Source organism: Hemicordylus capensis, chromosome 5 (genome assembly GCF_027244095.1).
Source record: "Hemicordylus capensis ecotype Gifberg chromosome 5, rHemCap1.1.pri, whole genome shotgun sequence".
In the NCBI taxonomy this organism is placed as follows: domain Eukaryota; kingdom Metazoa; phylum Chordata; class Lepidosauria; order Squamata; family Cordylidae; genus Hemicordylus; species Hemicordylus capensis.
In genome coordinates this window covers 25,952,708-25,978,922 of record NC_069661.1, presented here as the reverse complement: position 1 = coordinate 25,978,922, position 26,215 = coordinate 25,952,708, and the positions used below count along the sequence as shown (strand labels likewise).

The window sequence follows — 26,215 nt, the reverse complement described above, 5'->3', positions numbered from 1 at the left end:
GCTCTCTCAGCTTTTAGTTACAGGTAACAGAAACACCAAGTACTTGCAAGAATACTTCAGAAAGCACCCTCAGATGATACTGGGGTGGCACATTTTTAAAATGGTGGTTACCCAGCTGCAAAGAACATAAATATAAGAAAATACCAAAAAGCACCTTTGGTAGTCTACAGAGACTTTTGCAACACCCAAGTTGGAAAGAAATGGCATAGGCTCAGTTTCTCTTAGTTTGTTACATTACAAATAAAAACACAATAAACCAGCTGAAAGTCTTTGCAAAGCACAAAAAGAAAGAAATCTAAAACTCTCTAACAAACTGTTCCCTCGCTAAACCCTTCAGAAGCCCACAAGCCCTGGCTTGGGGTGAGTTTCCCCCTTGAAACTCACCCCAAACTCTAGGAGAGATTTCAAGCTTCCTTCAATCCTGTCTCAAGGATCTACAGATGTCCTTCCATTAGAGAATTCTTCAGGCTAGCTTTTGACCATGAGGAAGCAAAAGCTCCATTGTCGTTCCCCACTAAGCCTTCCGCCCGTCCTCTCTCACCCCACTCCTAGCTCCTTCTGAGAACAAAGACACTTCTCTTTCTGCTGCAAGGCCCTCTAGGTCCCGCCCACCATGTGCTGAGTGGCTGTTCCTTAGCCTGTCAGTCAGGACAGGATTCACTTCTGGTTCACTCTCTAGGGTAAGGGAGGTCCAATTGCTACAGCAGGGCTGATTATGCAATGAGGGATGCCATTTTTGCTGATCTCTTCTTCCATCGGAAGTGGCCTGAACCATCTGAAAATATGTCCCTGAGGGCTGTGTTACTTTCCGGGACATATTTTCATGAAGCACAGGAAGGCTGTGAGATTGAGGAGGAAAGCAAAGGAAGCTTCAGCTGAAACTCTGCATATATTGGGAGAAGGGGAAGAAGTTTATAGTTTTTACTCTGATTGATGAGATAATTTTGTTATCAAGTTGCCTGAGGCTGCCCTGGGTGGCTGAGTCTAAAGTTTCCCCCTTCTGGCCACTAGCAGAAAAGATATTCCTCCTTTCCTCCTCCAGAGGAAAGAATTGTAGCATGCAAGTACAAGGCAGAGGAGTAGAATCAGGAGCATTATGGTTTAATGAAATAGATCTTATTTACAGAGTGGCATGTGCAGACTGCTTTCAATGTTTTCAACCAATGCTGTTTTTTTGTTAGCCCCACCTCTACATGGACTGGACAAAAAGTAACTAAAGCCTTATTCAAAAGCTGGCCTGGGTCAAGGAATGGATTAACTTTAAAAAAGCTGGCCAGAGTTAGAACTATTATTGTGGAACACAGCTGAAGTATGAGCCTGAGAGCAGGTTCCATGTTTAAAGGTACCTTCCGTGAAGTGCACGTGCACATGCACACACATGAGCATGCATGCGTGCGCGCGCGCACACACGGAGCCCCTTCCTGCATCATGCCCCCCCATAAAGATGGGCCCTGGCAGGCTTATTGGGTAGCAAGTAGTTGTGGCCGCTGCTTAATGGTGGCAGGAGCAATCCTCTTCGTACTGGCATGGCTGAAGTTAACATTTTAATTCACCCATAGTATTCCAGTCTGCAATGATTTGCTGCTCTGGAATGATGCTAAGTCAAGGGGAGGGACATTGTGGGATAAATTATAACAGCAGGTACTTGCCTACAAAAACCTCATTCGACTATGAGGTCATCCACACAATCAAAAACTGTGTTCTTGCCAGGTTTGGGATCCATGTGTGCTCCCAATTTTCACTTGTGCAGAAGCAAGGTAGGAGGAAAAAAAAGGAGGGGAAAAAAAGCTACGCAGGTTTTCCTCCTACCTTGCTTCCACACAATGGGGCTATTCCCACGATCTGTAAAAATCAGGCTAGGAGAGCCTAGCCCGATTTTTGCAGGTCGTCAGAACTACCGGGCTCAGCTGTGAGCCTGGTGGTTCTAGAGCGGGTAACCCACTCAAGAACTCCTGACCCCAAACAAGGTTTGCGGAGTGAGCGCTCCGCAAACCTGGTTTTCCAGATCGTGAATAGTCGCGGTGCGGCTTCGCGCTGCACCTACTCCCGGGGAGACCCCCGGAGGGAAGGCGAAAAGCCTCCTCCCAGCTAAGGGGGTCTCGCCAGCATGCCCTGTGTGCTAACACAGGGCATGCTGGAGCTTGCGGGGGCCAATCAGCCCCTGCTCACCCCAGCCCCCGCCGGCTCCGTCTCAGAGCCAGCAATCGTGTGGGCAGCTGATCCAGCCACCCAGGGCTCCCTTCCCGCTAATAACTTCTACCCAGGTTTTCCTCCTACTTTGCTTCCATACAACCAAAAACTGGGAGCACACAGAGCTCCAAAATCGAGGTAGAACACAGTTCTTGATTGTGTGAATGACCTCAGTAACTGTGTTAGCCTTTTAAGTGCCACATGATTATTTTCTGGTTTTCCAGCAACAGGTTAACATGGCTACTTTTATAGAATTTTTCTCAACGCATGCATGCATGCATCCATGCATGCATTCATTCATTCATTCATTCATTCCTTTTATTTTTATGCCACCCCATCTGTTAGCTCTGGACAGTTTACGATAAATAAAACAAAGACACAATAAATTAAAATAAGTTAAACGATCAAGAACTAAAACAATATAAAACAGTTTTAAAACCCCGGGAAGGCTGGACTCAAAAAGTTTGTCATAAGGCCTGTCTTGAAGGCCAGTAACATTGTTATGCCATTTGAAACATTAGCTCTATTCAGACACTATGTTGGACCTTGTGTGTACAGTGTACACAAGTACAGATCTGTATACAGTTACCGTTATTGAAGTTATTATTCACACAGGTACAGCAGTATATTTCCTATCTATACTATGTATTTGAGGGACCTGTATCCAGGTTCACTTGCATGAATGCAGGTACAGACATTCACACAAAAACATGTACAAGTGTACAGACATAATGAGGCTATCCCCACAATCACTGGAAAGCGGGCTAAGGGAGCTTAGCCCACTTCCCAGGGATTGTGGGAACCACCGGGCTTGTAGATGAGCCCGGAGCTTCTAATTCCCCCTCCCCTTAAATGAGGTTAACCTAGTGAGCGCTCCGTTAACCTCATTTGGTTGCTCGTGTGTCACCGCGGTGCAAGCAGCCTCCCGGACTTGGGGGGGGGGTCTCTCCAGGATGCCGCACGCACTTGCATGGGGCATCCTGGAACTTCCAGGGGCCACACAGCCCCTGATCCCCACAGCCCCCTGCGGCTCCATCATGGAGCGGGCAGTCGTGTGGGCAGCTGATTCGGCTGCCCAGCTACAAGTGGCTGCTAAGCCCGCTCTCCCCGCAGACCCAGAAGAAGCTCTTCTCACCGACTGTGAAAAGAGCTTCATTGTCTGAATAGGAATATAGTCTTCATCAGGGGTATAATCTAAAAACAATTATCTAAAACCCACTGGCCAATATCCAGACTAGTTAGACATGACTAAGCTCCATTGACTAAGAACCATATAGTATTCCCCATACCTTGCTTTATCGTATGCTAGCTTGCCTTTACCTGGAACCATGAATGGTAAAGACTTGGGTTTATGGGCCCCTGGAAAAGGGGATCCTGTGTTTAAATATCCAGAACTAGGACTTTCTTATCTGCCTTTTTGGTTTAAACAGTGAGAGTTCCATAGGGTCTATTTCAGACCACCAATTTTAGGAAACTGGCATCCATCTTTTCAGGTCACCGGCATCAGTATGGTGTTTAGATGAGTCAGGCTCAATTTGATAACAGTCAAAAATTGTTCATGAAAGATTTATGGGAGTTATGTTATTTTCAGCCACAGGAGAACTGACATCTCCCTTCAGGTCAACAGCCTGTTAGTTATAAAGCATTAGCTGCTGCCCATTGGTTAGAAAACATAAATCAGGCTAGCTCCATTGTGTTTTTATCAGCTTCATGTCTTGGAACTCACTTCACACCTTTTCCCCTCTGTCTGAGCAAAGATAAATGCCATGCAAATCTGGAAAATCAGCAGCAATTATCAGTCCTCAGAAACTAGAAGATAAGCATGCTGCTTCAGAGAACTTTTTATGTCTTTTAATTATAAATAATATGCAAATCTAATTTAATTTTTAGGTGCTGAATTTTGCAAGCAGTTAAGCAAAGTGAGGTCTTACACCCATTCTCAAACAATTGCTCTCTTTGGATGCCTGACAAGAAAGTGTTGCAACCTTCATAATGGTTTCAGAGGAGGGGGTTATTCTAGACCAGTGGTTCCTAAACTCTGTGCTAGGAGGCAACTGCTAATGTGCCATGATAAATAAGTTAATTAAAAGCACAGTCAGGTTAGAGAGGCAGCGCAGTGAAGCATACAGGATCACAAGCTGGTATTGCAGTAGGGAGCACCAATGGTTCTTTTTGCTAAACGGGGTCTGCTTTGGTCTGCATTTGGACGGGTGACTACATATGAGCACTGTAAGATATTCCACTTAGGGGATGAGTCTGTAGCTCAGTGGTAGAGCATCTACTTTGTATGCAGATGGTCCCGGGTTCAATCCCTTGTATCAGCAGATAGGGTTGGGAAGGACTCCTGCCTGAAACCTTGGGAGCTGCTTCCAGTCAGTGTAGACAATACTGAGCTAGATGGATGGATGGTCTGACTCAGTATAAGGCAACTTCTTAGCAGCAGCCACCAACACATGCTACCCAGTAAGCCTGCCAGGGCCTATCTAGACTGAATGCATGGAGAGTGGGGGAACAGGATCATGGCAGCAGGCCTCAGTCTGACCTCTGCACATTCATCAGCCCCTCTGCATAGTCTAAATGTTACGATATGCCCATACCAAGAAATATAATCATATTCCTCGTTAGAAGATAACCCCATTGCAGGCCCAAGTGTGTTCTTTACCAGGACGGTCAGAGCACACTGAAGGAAACCTTGAGAACTCAGGAAAACTCTCATCTAGGGAACTTGCTGTGTCAGAGGGCCATATGCACTCCAGCTGGAGTCACTCCTTGGCTCTACTATCCACTCTCCTAACCCCCCTCAGGAATGTATGAGCAGAGATTGCAACAAGCCTAGATGAGAATCAGAAGGCATGGCAATTATCGGGCAGCACAAAGCATTCCCATCAGCATCTGAGCCCCACGACTGCAGAAGGGTCAGGCAGCAAAGCCGACTGCAAAAACCTGCAATTGCTGCCTGGAAGCTGCTGGTATGATAACACTGTGGACCAGTTTCTGGTTTCTAGCTCTAGTAAACCTCCTGGTCAGCTCCCCTGCCGTTCATCACAGGGCCCTTGAGGCCTCTGGCCCTTGATAACCCTGCCGGCACTGCTGGGCAGCTCGGCTGTTAGACTCCTGGCTGTCAGTCAGGCTTGCTGGCTTGGTCTGGCCACTCCCTGGCTTAGTCTGGAATGCTAGCAGTAGGGCACAGCAGATAGAGAGTGAAGAGGAAAGCATACTAAAAGCCGGAAAGAGGAGTAAACAAACCATGATGGGGGACACTTATCCCACCCACAGGGCTCACAAGCATTTGGCTGTCATGGAAGAAGAAAAGTGAGAGAGCTGTATTTGAAGTCAAGCCCCCCCAGCTGTGAACTCAAGTCTTGATCGTGTTTCATAGTTGGGAGGGCAGTTAAAGCCCACATCCACTCCACCCTCCTTCCAGGGTAGCCAAATGGCTTTAGGTCTTCACATGTAAGGATGCTGCTGTTTGAGGGCAGGGAATATAGAAACCATGCTGTCCCTACTAATTGCTTCGAAACTCCATAGCATTCTGCTTCTCTCGTCATCCATGTCTTCTTATCAGTATGTCTTTCTCTTTGAATTCACAGAGGAATCACTTAGAATGAACACATGTACAGTCACTCGCATGAAAACATGTACATGTGACCAGATATCTGTATGGACACACAATGTAATGTCTGAATAAGACTAGAATCTAGTCCCATTTTCATGTAGTGTGTGGGTGTGGCCAGGTTCAGTTTGGGAACCATAGCTCTCGATTACCCACTATAATCTGGATTTTGGACTAGACACCAAGTAGTCACAAAACCATGAGCTCGTGCTAGATAAGCATTCAAGGTATGTAGTCCTCTAGTACTAGAAAGAAGATACTTCATGCAGACTTTGGGTTTCCTGCTTTCAAAGTATGCATGAAGACACTGTGATAAAATACTTACATCGCCTCAAAAAAAACAACCCTCAATACATTTCAATAGTTGCATTTATTCAAATCACATTCCTAAGGTATGTTAAAAGCAAAGCTATGAAAACACATTTTATAGTGTCATTGATCTTGCAGGGCTGAACAGTAGCCTTAAATCTTGTGTGTGTGTACGTTTCACTATCACACTATAAATATTTTATATATATACATTTCTCACTCTTTGGAATGCCAGTAGAAAAAATAACAGGGGAAAAACCAGAACAAAACCTGGAAATATAATGGAAACATAAAGCAGGGATAAAAAACCTCTTGCTGACAGTGTAACAGAGAATTTGTGTTTGCTTTATTGATGTTTTCATTTTCCCTGATGTAAATTTTGTTGGAGAAATGATTTGCCCCAGTAAGTAGCATATTGGAAAGCAAACAGCTTCTAATGACTAATGGACTGACTGACAGTCTAGACACTAGCAAACAGGTAGCAGAAATGCAAATAACCTGGAAGCAATTCAGAAACAATGCTTTCAGAAACTTTCTTTCCCTCTTCAAAATCACCACAACTCAGGGTCACCCAGTGAAACAGTAGGGGGAGAGTAACTGGCCCTATCCACCCCCAGCACAGTACTTCCAGTGACTGTTGCTGGTGTCTATCTTATGTTTCTTTTTAGAATGTGAGCCCTTTGGGGACAGGGAGCCATCTTATTTGTTTGTTATTTCTCTGTGTAAACCGCCCTGAGCCATTTTTGGAAGGGCGGTATAGAAATCGAATTATTATTATTATTAAAAACCAACAGAACAAAATACTTGCACACAGTTCAAATTAAATTTATGAAATTCACTGCCACAAGATGTGATGGGAACTAGTTCAGATCGCTTTAAAATGGGATTTGACAAAAGCCTTATTCAGACATTGAGGCTGTTCTCAGGAACAGCCAAGACCAGGCAAAGAAAGCCAAGCCTGGTCTTAGTTATGTGTGAGAACCACAGGGATTGCACCCGATTCCGGCAGTGCTTTGGCGGCAAACCCTCCTAGGGAGCTCGTCTCCTGAATTAGGCTGTTGTTGGCTATAAATTCTGCAGTTTGTGCCCTGAGCTGATTGCTGGAGCCAATACGTCTCATCAGCCTTTGTGACTCGTGGCTGAGATATTGTGACCCTGGAATCCGGACCTCTGAAACTTTGCAAGATCAGATTCATTCGGGTTTGATTGGACTTTTTTGTGCGTGGATGCTTTGTTCCGGTGTTCTGAGACTGACTGTATATTGAGACCTATTGTTTCTCAGTAAAGCGGAAACCTGAGACTCACAACCGGCTACAGTGTCGTAAATTTATGAGCAGTTAATCTGAGTTGGCAGGCTCTTGACATATGTGGCCTTCAGGGACATATTTTTGGGTGGCACAGAGGACTTCTGGGAGAAGCAAAAATGGTCAAAATCTCCCACCACAAGAGCATTGTTGCTGAGCCTGAGTTAGTCAATCCCCTCAGCAACGTGGGTTTGCTTTGGTGGGTTTAGACAGCAATGAATGGCAGCAGGTCTCCATGTTCTGTGGCTGGAGCCACCATTTAAATTCCTCATAATGCTGCCAAAGTAGCATCACTGCAAAGAGATCATAACATATTTATTCAAATCTAAGACAAGGTCCCCCCACCCCCAGTTCTTTCCTGTTAAATATGAGCGGGTTATCTAAAATTCAGAGTCCTCTTTATTTTGGGTAAATGCAGGTATTACCTGTCACTGAGCACCAGATATATATGCAGGTATAAACTGTATTTAACTTTTATTTTGAAGGCATCGTCTTACATTCAGTGCCGCCTTCTATTAGGGTATTACCACATGGTGGAGGCATTAACATGGTGGCTCTTGAGAGGACAGCCAGCGGTAAAGAGGGGAAACATTGAAAAGGTGCAGGGGTAAGGTAGACATTAGTCCCACTGGGCCCCACCTAGGGTGCTGAGTCTTGGAATGTGTGAAGAAATGTGTGGGGAAATGAACATAGCGCCAATAAGTGAAAATAAAACTAGGAGACACCCCCGCTCTCAGGTTTTACAAAAGAGACTTGTTTTAGAAAGTCGCCCCCTGACATTTGCCCGAGGATGCTGTGTATTGACATCAGCCCTGTCACTATTTTAGAATAGCATGACTTTCCCATCTCACTTACAGTTGATTAAGAGGAGACATGTTCTAAGGGAGAGCAAATATCAGGAGGATGGAATATCAGGAATAGTTAATGTAGCTTGACACACACCATGAGCCTCAGCATGCGGCACATGGAAAGGATCTAGCGTGCTCTCAGTGATAGCAAGCAGTCGAGAGAGATGTGCAGAGGCTATTCTCACAACTGCAGGAAAACGGGCTGAGGGATATGAAGCCGATATGAAGCCGATAGTTGTGTGGGCAGCTGATCTGGCCGCTCAGGGAAAGCTCCCTGCTCATCCGCAGGGAGAGTGGCCTCTGCGGGCTCTGCTGTCTGCTCTCCCTGCAGAGCCCAGTAAGGCTCTCTGCACTGCTCGTGTACACTGCTCCACACTTCTCTGTTCGCACATGCAGGCAAAACTGGGCTAGGAAAGGCCAGCGTGGATTTGCCTGCATGTGTGAACTGCCGGGAGCCATGTGTCTCCCGGCGGCAGCATGGTGACAAACTCTGTTAGGTGCCCCTTCTGTTAGCCAGGGTTTAGGGCGCAAGCACACCGAAAGCCCAGGGTAACAGATTGTGTGTCGGTGCTGTGTGGCTCTTTATGGCATCTACACAAGGGTAGCCTCCTGACCGGCATCGGGAAACTCCCCATAATGCAGCACGTGCGCACACGCACACAGTGCATTATGGAAGTTCTGGGGGCTTCTCAGTCCCAGAAACCCCCTGCTGCTGACAGCGATCCACCCAAGGAGAGCGATCTGCCCAGGGATCGCAAAGGAGAGCGGATCGTCTGTGGGGGGTGTAAGCACTTCAAGGCTTCCTCCCCTTGCCCCTTTGGAGCCCTTTCTCTGATCGTGAGAGAGGGCTCAGTCACTTAGAGGGCTGCATTGTCCTCTAAGGTCAGAACAAGAGAATTTCATCTGGGTCCACCTCAGCTACACTCTGAATTAACCACTGATATCAGCTGATTCTATATTAAGCCTATCACTGTACAGCCTCCTGTTCTTCAGTGACTGGTTCACATACCACACAAAGAACCACAGATCCAAAACAGAGATGCATGTGCGACTGTGAGTCGCTCTAAAACATGCTGCTGCGGGGGTGGGTCTGATTTGTTTCCACGAAGTACTGCATAATTGCAGTTGCAACACGACTCCCATCATTCCCAATGGGAATAGCGTCGCAGTTGCAATGACACAATTCTTAGTACACACAGAGCCTCCACAGCAGCACTGGTGTGTTTTAGAGTGCTTCACAGCAGCACAGGGATGCCTCTCTTGGATCTATGGTTCTCTGCATGGTACGTCAGGACTCCATCTTATCGATATATTTAATTCTGCTAGGCGTACCGCCGCTCATCCCATGCGTGGCAGCTCTCGTGAGAGCAGCTGCTTGGGAGATAGTGACAGGGCAGGAGACAATGGCAGCAGTGGTAGGCTAGTCAGCCGGAGGAGGCAGCGGGCTGGCCTGGCCCAGCCAGAGGTGGCGGTGGCAGGTTGGCGTGGCCTTGGCCTGGCTGGAGTCAGCAATGGTGGCAATGGGCTGGCCTGGCCCTGGCCCAGCCGGAGGAGGCAGTGGCAATGGGCCGGCCTGGCCCTGGCCTGGTTGACGGGAGGAGGAGGCCAGAGGCAGCAGCAGCAGGCCAGCCTGGCCCTGGCGCGGCCACTGGAGGAGGCAACGGTGAGCCGACCTGGCCCACTTGGCTGCCAGGAGGAGGTGGCCCGCCTGGCCGCCAGGAGGAGGTTGCCGGCCCACAAGCCATAAATTGTGGGGTGGGTGGGGAGAAGAAGCAGGCCGGCCAGCCGGCCCATCAGAAAGAGTGGGGAGGGTGGGAGGAATCAGGTGGGGGGGAGCGGCCAGCCCAAAAGCCAGGCATGCTGGCGGTGCGGGGGGGGGGGGGAGCACCCGGCTCAGCTAGTTTGTTATATTTCTATACCACCACATACCAATGTCTTGTGGAGGTTTACAAAGCAAACAATAAAACCAGAAAATCTTATTTTTCCTCCTCAGCTTCTGATAACCCACATGAAGCTTAGAGAGTACATCAGTCAGAGATCCTGAATAAGGCAATGGTAAACCTCTCCTGTATTCTACCAAAGAAAACCACAGGGCTCGGTGGACACCAGGCGTCAAAATTGAATTGACTTTACCTTTATGACTATTGTGAGGAGTCAGAACCCTGAGGAGAGAAGAATTTTTATTTGTGTAGCCAAATTGCCCAAATAAGTACACCTTTAAGAATGTGCATATGTATGACATACTATGAGAAGTATAGTGCATCCATTATTATCTGAGTAGAATATTTCCCACTATGCAACAGAAAGCAGAACGAAAACCTCGTATTGAAACTTCCTGACAATGTTACGATTTTCATGAGTGGCAGGTAGAATTATAAAAAGAAGCAAGAGAAATTTTCAAAGCAACACATTTCATGAGAAATCCCACCAGTCTCTCAAGATGGAACAAAAGTCCTCTGTGCTCTCAGGGATGCTAAAAGCATTTGTGTGCAGTGCATCAATCTCTGCTTAACAAAGTCAGCTGGAGACCTATCAGGCACCAAGCGACATAGAGAGTGGATTCTCAGGTGAGAAGATATTCACCATGTCCACTCTCCAGGTGATGATATAAATGGGAATGCTGAAGCAGGCAGGGGGCAAGGTCATCTGCAGTCAAGCAAGCAAATACAAGGATTGCTCACCCAATTGCCTTCCACTTTTCGCAGTGCTCAGCATCTTAAATCAGAATTGGAAATGCAGCTCAAGGAATCGCCAGATACACACATACATAGGCCTAGTGCTGGATCCAGATTAAGCAAGTTATATCTCCCAGTGGGGAAAAAATGGGATTGTGAAAAAAATGGGACTACATTTTTGGCAAAGTGAAAAAATGGGACTACAACTAAATGTAAAGAAGACTAAACTAATAACAACAGGCCCAGAAACCAGCCTCAGAATTGACAATAAAGACACTTAAGTGGTGGTTAGCTTTTGCCTTTTAGAATTGACCATCAACAGTAAAGGATCCAGCAGTCAAGAAATATACCACAGACTAACACTTGGCAAGGTTGGCAAGGTTGCAATGAAGGCCTTGGAAAGGATATTTAGCTGCCATGACGTTTCTACCTGTACACCTACAAAGATTAGGATTGTTTGGACAATGGTTTTTCCCATGACACTCTATGGATGTGAAAGCTGGACTTTGGAGAAGCAAGATAGAAAAAACATTGACGCTTTTGAACTTTGGTGCTGGAGAAGACTTTTGAGGATACCATGGACAGCCAGGAAAACAAACAAATGGATTATAGAACAAATCAATCCAGGATTCTCACTCGAGTCACAAATGACCAGGCTCAAACTATCATACTTTGGACACATTATGCAAAGACTCAGCTCCCTTGGCAGGTCCATAATGCTGGGAAAGACTGAAGGAAAGAGAAGAAGAGGAAGACCAGCAACTAGGTGGATGGAGTCAATCACACAACAGGAATGAATGCACCACTGAGAGACCTTAAAGGCCATGTTGAAGACAGATCATCCTGGAGAGAATCTATCTATGTGGTCGCTGAGCGTCGACACTGACTTGATGGCACTTAATCAATCAATCAAATCTCCCAGTTAGGTGACCAGATACATTTGTAGGTTTTGATATGAATTCCGTAAAGGAACTGTTGTAGGAGTTGTCATTGGAACACAGAAGGGCAAACAAAATATATTTTCCCCTGAGAAAGATGTATTGGGTGTGTTATACTTTTATTTTTATTTTTTTGAGCATCAAAATGAGGCTCTTCGTCCACTCCCACCCCCCAATCTATGCAGGAGGGATACAATCCTCTACCATTTCTTCCACATAGCTGTTGAAGGTACATGAGCCCTGTCCTCCACTGAATCTAGTCATTTTTCTCCCAGTAGGGGCTCACTCCTTTCAACTCTGAATATGTCAAAGGTACACACATTAGATCAGGGTGTTTAAGCTCTATATACAGTATATATTCTGTAATCAAGTACTGAAATTGCTCTAAAGATCAGCTACATTAAAATTGTAATTTTTTCTGGCATTTCACCTTGTTTACAGCTGTAATTATCTCTCAACACTGGTAACATTACGTGTTAAATCAAGAGATTTTGTTAGAATGCTTTTTTTAATCTTCCAATTCTGATGTAAATTGTAGAAGTCCTTCTTGTGAACTGTTACAGACAAATGAATATATGCAAAGTTATGCTGTATTTCTTATTTTGCTCATTTACCTTTTTCACTATATTTAAAGAACATTTGGGAAATAAACCCTTCTGGATATTTAACAGGATGTCTACAGTTTATGGTCACATCTTTCTTTGGGTGTGTAGAGCAGCACCTGCCAAAAATACGTTTTTCCTGAGACTACTCTTGCATTATAGACAGTGAGCCCGTTCACACAATCAAGATTTGGAGGGTAGGAGGCAGGCAACCATTACGAGCAAACCCAGCTAGTAACGCCCATGAGAACCCATGAGAAGCCTTCCAACTCAACCCACTCAAATGTGGGTAGCCCAGATCCTGTAACTGAGTTTTTACTGAGGTAAGATGAAGAGGAGCTGCACAACCTCGGTGTTTGCCTGTGTGTCGCAGTGCTTCCCTTTCACAGCAGTTTCTGGCAGCTGACTGTCATGTTGTGAGAGAGAGGTGTGGCTAAAGGGGCTGCTATCTGTGAATGCACCACTCTGCACTGTACACACTATGGTCCACACAGCTAGATATGACTTGAATAGGTCTGGGCCCACCTCCTGCCCCCTTGTGGCCAATGAGAGCATGGCTGATGACATCATGAGGTTTCCTACTTCCTAGCCACACAATGCATGCGGCGGAGGTTCTCCCAGGATTGGAAGGATATTCCTATTTTTCATGTGACTGACTGTTGAGTGTATTCACAGAGCCAAATGGATTCTCTGATTCTCTGTGAAAATCAGGGTAGGTTTTTTCCTCTCCCCAAAACACTTCCAGATGATCATGTGAAAAACCTTAATATTCCATGTTCTGAAGCAGTGAGACATCAAAAGAAGTAAGCCATCCAGAAAAATTGATGGTTAAAAAAACCCCCAACCCCTGCAACATATTATCAATATATTATCAAAAACAGAGTTAACAGATGAAACGGGAAAGTATTAGCAAAAATAGTAGTAGATTCCTAACTGAGCAAAGAAGCACTTTTTTAAAAAGTAGTGATTCTCTCTATTTAGCAGGAGGAGAGTAACTGGTCCTATCCACCCCCAACACAGCAAAGTGGCTGTTGCTGGTGTCTATCTTGTTTCATTTTAGATTGTGAGTCCTTTGGGGACAGGGAGCCATTGTTATTTATTTATTTTTATTTATCTATGTAAACTGCTTTGGGAAGTGGTATATAAATATTTGTAGAAGTTGATTTTCCATCACTTGCAGCCTTTGGATCAAGGCTGGTATTCTTCTAAAAACTACAGACTAGTTAGCATACAGGTTAATGGATTTAGTATAATGATATCTGGAGGAATTCTATTGCCTTGCAGTCAGAAAAGGATGTGTCTAATGGTTCATTTCAACCTTTTTATGCCCATAGCACCAGTGCCAAGCCATGAACTAGCAATGTGGTTTGCTCATCTAATGACTTGGCTACCCTCATTGACCTAAAAGAGAAAGGAGCAACTAATTGCTTCCCCAAAGACTAACTAAACACTGTTTGCACATATATGCCCTATTTTATCTGTTTTGTCAGTATTGGGTTTTTCAAAATTATATCCAGTAAGTCTTTGGTTTCAGGACGGGAGATGATGGGAAGTAGGCTGTCTCTTGAAGAGAATGTCTTTGTAAACAACATAGAAGTGTGATCACCAGCTGTATGAACCCAGCTGTGTTAGGAGAAGTAGTAGTACATACCATAAGAATCAGGCTGACTAAGGTGGTCGGTTTATTAAACCACTTAAATTAAGACAGCATTCAATGTCATCTGTTCACGTGAACACTGAATATCTAGTTTGTTTTGTTCACGTCCACTGTGCTTGCACCTAGCCTTTTGAGTGGGGAGATTGTGGCTGAGTCAAATGACGGCAATCAGTAACAGATGCACATCTGATACTGGCCAAGTGATCACAGGAGACTTTGACATAGCCACAGCAATATGAATCTACCATCTCTGGTCTTGTGGTACCAGGCATGACTTGTCCCCTTAGCTAAGCAGGTTCCACCCTGGTTAAATACGAAAGGGAGACTAGATGTGTGAGCACTATAAGATATCCCCCTTATGGGATGGAGCCACTCTGGGGAGAGCATTTAGGTTCCAAGTTCCCTCCCTGGCATCTCCAAGATAGGGCTGAGAGAGATTCCTACCTGCAACCTGGAGAAACCCCCACCAGTCTGTGACATTACTGAGCTAGATGGACCTATGGTCTGACTCAGTATATGGCAGCTTCCTATGTTCCTCTGTTTGTCCAGTGCTTTTAAAATGGTTCCCTAACAGCCAAGCTACACATTGCATGCAGATGCAATTTAATGAGCGTGCAACTGAGGCGCAGAAGCGGCTGAGGAGGCTTAACATGTCCCCCTTTCCTTATAACTACTTCTGAGTAAACATGCACAGGATTTCATTGTTATGATTTTCATTTTTTGCACTTTAGAGCTTATTTTCTGCACAGGCATGATACACATATCAGCAAACACTACAAGAAAACATTACCATCAAGTTCACTAGCATAACATCCTCCAGATCATCTAGTGTCATTCTGATCCCCAAACACAATTTTGCTGTCAAATTAAAATCAATCTCATACTTCCTCTCATATTTAAAATACTGTAATGAATATGAAATACTGGCTTCTTTTCCTTGCCTTGATTTCATTCCCATACCACTCAATGAATTCTCTCAAAGGTTCTGGCAACTACAGTTGAGGAGTTTCCCACCAGTATATTCTTCTTTATTCATTCCTAATTTTTTTAAAAAAAAAAAAAATCTTAGGAAAACTCAGTTGAGTCACTTGACATCAACGCCCTCATAAATGACTCAGTATATGTTCCACCAACTCTTTAATTCTTGGTTATAGTAAATACAGCAGTCCTCCCATAAGCTAGGGAAGGTCAAGTTAGAGATGTGCAAATTAATTCAATTCAATTCAAGCTCAAATCATGGTGATTTGAGTCATTCAAACTCAAATTGAATCACCCTAAGAACAAAGAGCTTGATGCGAGTTCAAATCGAATCTACCCTGAGTCGACTAAAATCAATTTGAGTGATTCAAGCATCATTTTTCCTGGGGAGAGCTGGTCTACCAATTGGGATCGGTGGGTAGATAAACCCTCCACCCCAGACTTAGTGCATCAGCCCACCTCGGAGGACTGGTCTATCCGAAGATAGTCCTCTGAGGTGGGCGAATATGTTTAGTCCAGGGCGAAGTGCTGGTCTACCCAGTTACCCCAATTGGTAGACCATCTCTCCCCAGAAAAAAAATGGCATTCAAATCACTCAAATGGATGCATGTGATTCAAGGAATATGCGATTTGATTCAAGCTCGAATCAAATAGCAAAATCCAATTTGTGCACATCTCTAGGTACAATATCTTACCTCTAGGAATAGAAAATTCCCAATACATATGGACAATAATCCTCTCTGGAATAAATAAATCATCAGAATGAATAGTCAATCAATGAGTGGGTATCACACAAAACCCAGTGGGCTGGAACAGATAATACCTCACTCCAACATTTTAATTTATTTATTCATTCATTCATTTCATTATTTATTTATTGGATTTCTATACTGCCCTTCTCAAAATTGGCTCAGGAAATGTCATGAGGAGCAGAGAATGCATCTGTTTTCACCAACTCCAGTATCCCCAGATGTTCATGTAGGGCTGTAGTATTTGAATACAGCAGGTTCGTATAAGATCCAATGTACATGCAGCATATTTGAATGTTATCGCTCTGCTTGGCCACCCAAACATGCACTGGTAGAAAGGAGCAACAGGCCCTCTCTCATTCCCCTCCATTCATATGGACTAGATCATCCAACCTGGCCAATGGTGTGCCAAGCACTGTGCATTTCTGACTTGGCAAGCAGGTTTGGGCTATTCAAGCTGGGAAATAAGCAACAGATTTATCAGGCCTTACAGCCAGAGGCCACATACCACAAAACCAGATGTTGAAATTTCAATACTCTGCAGTCCTTTTCAAAATGTATTGTATCTGCTCCACTACTGACAGGTCAAAGATGCTGCAAAATCACTGGGCCACAGAGCTATTATTTCACACAGCAGCACAGAAGTCCTATAGGACAAATGGATTGAAAGTCTCATGTTTATTATTACCCCCCCCAAAAAAGGTCTCATCTTTATTATTACATAAGGCAGTCCTTATGTATTTGACTGTTCTTTTGCATTACTCTCCAAAGGAAAATTTTGTGGTTGCAACTCATAGCCTGAAATATTACAAGTGGGTTTCTATCTAAATTAGGTTTTTGCAATGTGACCAGTCCTGTGTTAAGCTTCAGGTATACTAGGCATTCCATTCCAAACTGCATGACTGAACAAATAGGCACTGTAGAATCCAGAGAATGAAGAGACTGCAAAATACATAGATCAGGCAGTGAAGTACAAATAACAGCATTAAGAATTGAATGAAGAAAGTCTTCAGCACAGCAAGGCAACACATACTGTTTTCCTGTTCCCCTGCTTGTTCTCTATCTGCCCCAGCCCCAGTCTAGGACGGGACTAAGAAATTGCAGCTGGTGCAGGCACCTACGGGAGGGCAGTGAGAGCGACCTTTAAGCATGAATTAGAAGGTGCTTACCTCCGCTCCGGCCACACCTACAAGCTGCTCTGAGCTGCAGCATGCTGCCCCACACGTGTGGGGTGGGGGTGGGGGGGGTCAGCTCCGCCACTCACCTGGCCACCGGTGGGCATCAGCTCCCCAGAAGACAGGTGAGTGGCAACGCTGATCCCCTGCTGCAGGAAGTGCTAGGTGGGGCACTGAAGCTCGGAGCAGAGGTAAGATCCTTCTAATTGGTGTCCACACTGGCCACTATTGGGACTAAGCTATAACTAGTCTAAAACATTGTTCAAGAGCTGGCCTGGTGGGTCAAGGAATGGATTCATTAGAAACTCCACAAACACCAATATGAATATTATTTCCAACATCTACATTATTTTTACAACAGATAAACCCATCATACATATTTCCAGATCCATCCCCGAAGAAAGAATGTCCACACGTTAGCATGGAGGCTGTATATGCAAAAGTAAAGCCCTCTTGTCAATAAGATACATAGGAAGATATGTTTTTAAAATCTGCTTTGTCCAAGCTCCACAGTGAAGTTATTGTGCTGGAAGACTGGTCTGCACTGCACCAGCTGGGCACCATATGTCTCCAAAAATAGCTATAATGTCTCTCTTGTTTTATCACCCCCACTTTCATTCTGTTCAAACAGTCTACGGCACCACCATTTCCCCTTCTTGATAGCCATTTATTGTGTGCTCCGAAAAGGTTTTTGAAATCCCTCTTGCATTCCTACAGTAGCAGAATTGACTACCAATCAATTACAGTGCTAAAGCACTGTAACAGGAGTTAATGAAGTGCCCTCAATCAGTGAGGAGCATAATAATCTCAAAGCCACTTTACTTCATGCACAGTGTAATCCCTGATCCAAAAGTCTTTACACAATGAATAATAACAACAGAAAAAACCTTTTAATCACTGCCAGACAAGGTCAAATAACAGTAGTAATCTTAGGCCTCAAAAGCATGAAATTCCTCAAGGACCTGCAAGGAGATGTTTGCGGTCAAAAACACGGATCGGTCACTTCTCCACTAGCTTCGAGCAGAACATCTGAACTAATTGTAAGCACTAATGGCACTAGAAGGAGAATAAAGGTTAATGGGAGATTCAAGGATCCCTTGCTTCATCAGCTATACTGGCTGTGTTTTTCTGGACCCAATTCAAGGTGCTGGTTTTTACCTATTAAGCTTTTCACAATCAGAGTCACATATCTTAGAGATTGGGCTGGTTCACACAACCACAAAAATCAGGGCAGGAGGTGGGCTACCCTGATTTCCATGATCATCAGCACTCATGCATTTCCCTCTAGGCTAGGTTGTTCCTGGCAGGGCTACCCAGCTTTTAATTGAAGGTATATGAGAGGAGAGCTCTCCTACCTTGCTTCTCTAGTTGTGGGAACCCTTGCAACTCTTCCACTCAGCATTCCCTCTCACATACAGAAACTATTGAGAGTTGTGCATACAGCCATTGCCATCAGTGGATACACTAGCCTGCAAAGCACACTTTATGATTCCAAAGTTGGAGAAGCTTTGGAAAGCTGTGACAACCTCCTGCTCCTTCGTGGCCAATGGCAGGGCAGCCACTGATGGCATGAAGCTTTTCCAGTCTGCTGGCAGTGCAAAGCATGCTGGGAAGGCATGTGCACCCTTCCATGGAGGGGCAGGTATTGCCATTGCATATCAGCTGCCGAGCCCTTGGCAGCCATGATCATGTGTTTGCTGGGTTTGTGGAGCCAAACTGAGGTAATGCTTGTGTGTTGCATGCACCGTAACATCTAGGCTGGGCTCCGACCTACCTCATAATGGTCAGGTGAACAAGCCTATTGTTTCTTCCTACATCAGTCCTCTTACCATCTTCATGCATCAAGGAAGCTTTGTTTCAGTTACCATCTATCCATGCAAACATCTATCTATCCAAACATCTGCCACTAAAAGAAATAGCTGAGGACCTCGACCAGGGATTCTCAGCGTTGGGTCCCCAGATGTTATTGGACTTCAGCTCCCATAATCCATAACCCCAGTGGCCTTTAGTTGGGATTTTTAGAAGCAGAAGTCCAAAAACATCTAGAGACCCAACGTTGAGAATCCCTGCCCTAGACTATGGAACAAACTCCACTTGGAGCTGAAGAATTATTCCTCTCTGCTTGCCTTCTGGAAGGACTGTAAAACCTTTTCATTTGGCCTTTAAGATTGCCCCTTAGAAGGATGCTTCTTGACTGGCTGATATGATTGATTTTATTATTGTAGTTTAATTTTTTTCCTACCTTGTAAGATACCTTGGAGACATCTTGAAAAAGGGCATATTAATTTTAAAAAGAAAAGATAGTAAGTGAAAACATGCATGACTGGTTTTGCTGGGCAATGGTCATGCAAATAGCTTCTATCAGTAGGTGAGACGCACTGTTGACTGGGCAAAGTAACTTTGTGTAGATTACACTTATAGGGAAGTTCAAGAAACTAAATATATGCAATATATTTTTTTATTAATGAGCTTGAAAAAAGGAAGTAAAAGAACAGTTTGAAATTTGTAGGATTTTGACTTTACATTATAACATTATACATTTTATTGAATAATGACCATCATAGTAAATTTGAATCTGAAAAAGATCTTCTGCTTTTCTTGGGCATGATGTCATTTTGGAATTATTGATCTCTATTGAGTGTTAAAAAAAAACCTGTTGAGAACAATAAAAGTTAAAATATGATAACTATATTCAGAATTTCTTCTTTAAAATACAGAAAAGAGGAAAAAAAGGAAACCTGAGCAAATTCTGGTATAGAAAGTAGTGTATTCAGCAAGTAGCAGGATTGTTCATGCAAAATTTGGTATCTGTAGGTAATCAGGAAGTATGATATTCAGAATTGCTTAAAAAAACTACAATTAAAAAAAAAAATTTCACTGAGCATACTCTGGTATAAAAAGCAGTTCATTCAGCTAATTTAAGCAGCAGGATTGCGTATGCAAAATTTGGTATCTGTAGGTCCCTGGGAAGTATGACTTCATTTTGCACAAACAAACTCTCCAAAATATATAGTAGTTGTGTCAAATTGGATCTGATTTACAATCCAATAGTTGTGGGTCCTGTGTTTGAGATTTAGTCTAACACTGGAACTCCTTCCAAATGCAAACTATGGAATTAAAGGAAATTGGACAAAAAAAACCCCTCAAACATGCTACACACTGAGTGTGATAAGTGTGGCCTTTCAAACCTGCCCTGCTTCTTCTGGACTGAAGGCACAGTTGCAATTATTAGACGTCCCCTACTATTGCTGACATCAGCCTCCAAACAGCCCTCATAAAAGAAAGAATTAAACTGGCATGCTGAGGCTACTCGGTAGTTCATACAAGGAGCATCCAAACTGTGCCCATAAGGCTCTTTATTTGGAGCATGATATTTCCCAGGCCCCTTTCCTCTTAACTGGACCTGATTCTGATTAACAAGCGCTCCTGGACTTTATACTGCCCAGTCCAGCTCTGGACATCATTCAGTACAAATATGGTTTTGCAAAATATGAACCAACTCCGATAAATTCACTCATGGCCCAGACTTAGTCTGTCTCTAATATCTCTTGACTACATCAGCCTGGAAGATCAAGAGTCAGCTTGTGACGGGACTAGCAGCGTGACCTTGTGTATTACAACACCTAGGCTGTTGGAGCTGGATGTGGGAAATGCAGCGTAAAATCCCTGCTGAACTACAACACTTCAAAGGTGGCTTTAAGCAAGACATTGTGTCTCACAAAGCTATTACAAGGATATATATGACAAATGGTAAGTACTCTGTGTTCTGTTCCAGGCTGAACCAGGGCCTCCACTGTGGTGGGGATATGGGAGGGACACAGATCTTGGTCAGTTCCAAAGGAAAAGGGGTCAGGAGTCAGGACCCCAGATGGCTCCAAGCAGGAGATCAAGAGAGCTGGGCACAACAACATGAGATGGACGTTGCTCCAATGGAGGTAACGTTGGTGGAGTAGACATTGCTTGGAGTTAACGGCTGGTTTCTATAGCTGCTGTCCAGGTAGAGTAGACATCTCTCACCCCTTCATTAGGGAAAACTGTTGTTTAAAGAGGCCAGGACCAATTTTCTAAGTGCTTTCTCCTGCAGTCCTGGGGGACCTCTACTTGCAGTCCTGGGGGATGCAGTCCTAAAGGGACTCTTTGCGCAGAGAATGAAGGCAGACTGTATCATTGGGTGGTGGTGGGGATGCTGGCTCCGATTCTCCTATTGTGGGGGCCCATTGCCATCGAGTTGCCCAGGCTCCATGTTACAAGCTTCCCCTGGAATGTCTGCCTTGTCCCCCAACGTGTGTGTGTGTGTGTGTGTGTGTGTGTGTGTGTGTTTCCACTTTCAGGGTCATAACACACTGTAAATTGAAAAGTGCTATCAAAATTTTCTATGGCAGACAGACAGACAAAAGGACGCTAAGGGTATTCACATGACCAGAGGCAGGGCAGATGATTCCCCCCGATGATCTCTATGCCCTTCCCACCACCTCCTGACTGCATGGTTCGGCTGCGCACACAAGTGGCTGCCCGGGGAGCCGCATGGCCTTCCGGAGGTCAGGACAATTCATCCCAGCCTCTGGGAATCTCACAATGCACCATGTGATGAGTGCGGTGCTTTGGGGGAATTCCACCATAAGATGCATAGGCACCCATCTCTGTGACCAGATCAAGTGGTCACACAATTGCAGAACACGTCTGCACACTCTTAACCCTGGCTAACAGCTGGGCTATGGAGCTGGGTTTGGTGGAGTGGCAGCGCCCAGATCTGTGTTGATCCCAGCAGTTCTCACCAGGATTGACTCCCCAAGCCGGGGCTTGGGTGCTGGTGAGAACAGCCTCACTATATGTGCACACACGCGCACAAGAGTACACAAAATCCAGTTCCCAGAATCCCATCACACTCTTTTTTGATCAAGAAAAAACATAGGATGAGTTTATGCTGAGAAGTGTTTGGTATCACTATGAGCAGGGAGCATGTTTATTTAGTCCACATCTCAGTGGTGCACCTCTCAACTAAGTGAAAGGTCACCATACCATTCCTGTGCAAAGAAGTGAAGCATTACAGCTTGCAAGGAGGGCAAAATCTGCTCTTCACATTCACAGAGAGACGTTACTCTCTCACTAGCAGGAATCCTGCAGGTGTTCCAATCCTCAGGCATCCTTGCAATCTGCAGGTCCTCGTTCCACTCTGCTCGTGATGATGAGTGTTTTACCCGTAAACAAAACAGTCAGTTCATGAAGAAAGAACAGTGGCGTATTGAAATGTACAGCTTGGATCAATGTTGCATCTATTTTGCAAGAGGAGGGAAGCTGAAATGTCTTTTCCTCCTGGAACATTTGTTTTTCTCCCTTTCCCCTTGTTTTATTTCCTGCTCCACTAGTATACAGAAAGGTTACTCCTGAGGGTCACCCGCTTTGTTGTTGTGTCTTTGTTTGTGGGCTTGTTAGGCTTGTTATTAAAAGGAATAATAGTTTGCATTTCAGTAGTGCGGGGTGTGGGTAGGGGGGACACACCAGTCCAGAAAGTAAATGTCAAAAAATACATACCAACAAATGTCAAATGCCAACCAACAGATGTCAAAACATGATGACATTTTCCATTTAAATATTCACAACCATATAAGCTCTCACTATTCTATTCTAAGTCAGAACCCTTCTGCAGATCATATTGAAACACCCCAAAGCCATTTGGCACGGGCTGGTCCATGAACTGGCAATGGCTGGCATTGCACATTCCAAGTACCTGCCATAGGCAGCCTATTGTGTAGAAGCCATCTGCTACCTGTGGGAAGCCTGGTTAGGATGATAGCAGAGGGTGGTAGGATTCACAGCTCCCACATGACACACTGAAAGTCTTGGGAACAATAGGATGTAAACATGATCATGTCTTTTTCTGATACCAGGTTGCAATCCCAGCATGTGTGGGCAACGTTTCAAGACTGGGCGCAATTTGGGGGAAGACAACCAAAGTCATCTCTCCCATTCAGTCTAAGTAATTAGCTTCCAAGAATCATAGTTAATACTGTTAATAAACAAACACAAGTGATATACTCATGTTCTTAGTCGTGGCATCCAAACTAACACAGGGCTTGTGCTGCTAACACAGCACTGGTCCTGGAAGAGAGGGCAATTTTTGTCAAATCTCCTCCCACCTGTATGTAGCATGCAATATTGCTACACCGGTGCTTCACTAGTCTGTCTATGGCCAATGTATTTATCCTTTGGAAGGAACTACACATTGGGTCATTCTGACAGACGCATCCAACTGGCCCCATCTGCTGTGCAAATAAAAGTGAAGGAACCTGCATCTTTTCTATTGTTGCATCATTCCATCTTGTATGCTTACACAGGGGGCAGAACATGGAACCCACTCATCACATTATACAACCCCTGCTAACATGGCAAAGAAGAGGCACCTTTTAACGTGGTGATTCTCTTTATTTAGCAGGGGGAGAGTAACTGGCCCTATCCACCCCAGCACAGTACCTCCAGTTACTGTTGCTGGTGTCTATCTTGTGTTTCTTTCTAGATTGTGAGCCCTTTGGGGACAGGGATCCATCTTATTTATTTATTATTTCTCTGTGTAAATAGCCCTGAGCCATTTTTGAAAGGATGGTATAGAAATCGAATAAATAAATAATAAATAAATTATTTTAAAACTATTTAAAGTACTACATTAAAGTTCTCTAACACACTACACACACACACACCTGTATCTATCCATATATTTATCTTTGGGTTTAACTTAGGAATTAGTGCAGTGATGCTTTATTGGTATATCTAATTTTTTCTAATATCACGGACAAATTCTATATATATGTGTGCTTGTGAATCAAACATGTAAGCAATAAATATGCTCCTCAAAAATGAAAATGGATGAAATTTGATTAAGAACCTCAAAGGACTGACTAAACAATATTGTTGCTCTGACAGCTATACTCAAAGTCATGAGGTTAAATCTAATAAAGGTGATTTTTACGTTTTTAAATACAAACGTTCACATTTTCCAGGGGTCCAGTTCAAAAATGCAAGCTTATCAACGATTGCCTTTAGCATCATACTCTAATGTTTAACTTCATACTCTGACCTGCAAAGAGGAGACAAATATCTGTTCTGATGAGATATGTGTTCTGTTCCTCCATCAAGATAACATGCATCTCTCATTTTCACATGTAACTACAAAATCCATAGACAGAAAGTATAAATCCCTCATGCTTCCTGTCTCACCACTGTTGTTGAACGCCCAAAGCAGCAGACAAGTGATATTTGATATGAGGCTTCTTACGCAACTGTGGAGACCAACTCCCACCCCAGACCCTTTTACCTGCGAGGGTTGGTGGGTGGGTGGAGAGTCAGGCAGGAGACACCAAGCAGCGGAGCAAGCAGCGGGGGTAGCTCCCAGTCAAGCTGTGGCTGATCCAGCAGCTGTTGGCAAGCCAAGGAGCAGGCTGAATGCCATATTGCTGGTGCTGTCTGATGATGTGAGAGTGCTGGCAACATCGGAGGAAGGTGTTGAAGCCGGCCCCAGGGACAGGGTGCAGATGGCAGGAGAGGGTACAAACTGAACAGGACACAGGGGATGTGGACCAGGGGGAGGAAAAGAGCCCCTGCCATTAAGGTGTACTAATAAAGGCATGAGTGGAAGGAAAGGGAAAGGCATGGGCAGGAAGAGGTAGATGCTTACCCTGGGTAGAATGGGTAAAGCCAATGATGAAGCCGGCTGGTGCAGAGAGCCTGTGTCCTCCAAGGAGAGGTCAGGCAGTGAACACAGGGCAAGTCCCATAAGGGTGAAGTAACCCTTTTGGTCACCTCTGAGGCCAACCCACATATCCAAAGGGGTTCATTTCAGACCGCTCTCCCAGCATGGATACAGAGGAGGACAGACAGCAACAAACACATATGACATCCTGATTGCCCTCTCTTGATGCGGTGAAAGGAGGCAGAGCTTGAAAACCGCCAAGTCACAAGCACTATCTCTATGAAGCACCGACAACAACAACAAAGGATGTCACAAGATATAACCAGACTGATTTCAAACAGTAGTTACTGGACCTACAGAGAAGCAACAGGAACTGAGTCTTGAAAGGCTGTGAGGACCTCTATTTATTTCTCTTTCAGAATTCATTTTGCCAGGGCATGGAGGTACATTAATGATGAACAGCTGAGTTATATTGACTTCACATCACCCCAGGCTATATTCCTAGTTCTATATATTCCAAAAATAAAAGACGTAGCGACCCCACTTGAATGAGAGATGATACTGTTGCCCTGTGCATCATGCCAAGAAATCCCACTGCTTATAATAATATTTTCCAGGTAGGCTATTACTAGCTCTGGCTTGGTGGATGGGGACAGCTGCAAAAAGCATGTAATCAGACTTGCTTTGACCTAGGAGGTAATGTGTGTCTAGACCTTCTGTACTACCTTGGATCACTCTGACAAAAGAGCTGATAAAGAACAAAACACTAATATCATCTCCACGGGAGATTTCCCTCTATAATCTTTCATATCATCTTAACTAACCATAAGGTACTTTTTTTGTTTGTCGTTTGTGGTGTAATAGAAAAACCTGAAAAATCAAGAGCTAGGATAAGTCATTTCTCTCAAGACTGCTGCAATTCATCTGGAGAGAAAAAAGCATAAATTACAGCCTTTTGTGAATCATTCATCTAATGTCCATTCTATGTGTCTTTTTAACTTCAGAGCTCTCCTATTGTTGTTACTTCTAGAAACACTATCATTTATTTATAAGAAAATGGGAGACATATACGGCAATATATAATTTTTTTGCAGAGGATTTTCTGTTTGATTGTTCAGGACTAAAAATCCAAGCATCTCCTGCAGCTTACGACTGATACTCTGCACACACTTCAATGCAAAATGCACTCCTTTGAAAAAGCACTTCTTGCTGTTATAGAATGGCAACCTTCACCTCACTCTTGAGAGCAGCTACCAACCAATTACCGTTCTCTACATAGGGACATGCAGAACTAGAGCTGGGCAGATGTGCTCTATTTTGCCCTCGATTAACTCAGACATCATCTGAGTTCATAACTCTCCCTCCAATTGGTTGGAACTTAGATCATTTTATGAGCCTTTGGAATACCTCTGGGAAGACTCCAAGTCCCAAAGGCCAGCATATCATCTCTCATGTTTGCTGATGAGGATGACAAAGGGATGAAAAGAAGAAGG

The 26,215-nt window shown here is 44.3% G+C and overlaps 1 protein-coding gene across 8 annotated transcripts in view; it reads right to left on the bottom strand.

Moving 5' to 3' along the window:
• Window positions 1-26,215, bottom strand: part of GRID2 (glutamate ionotropic receptor delta type subunit 2) — a 1,329,997-nt gene that overhangs the window by 393,655 nt on the left and 910,127 nt on the right. The gene's annotated exons all lie outside the window — the stretch shown is intronic.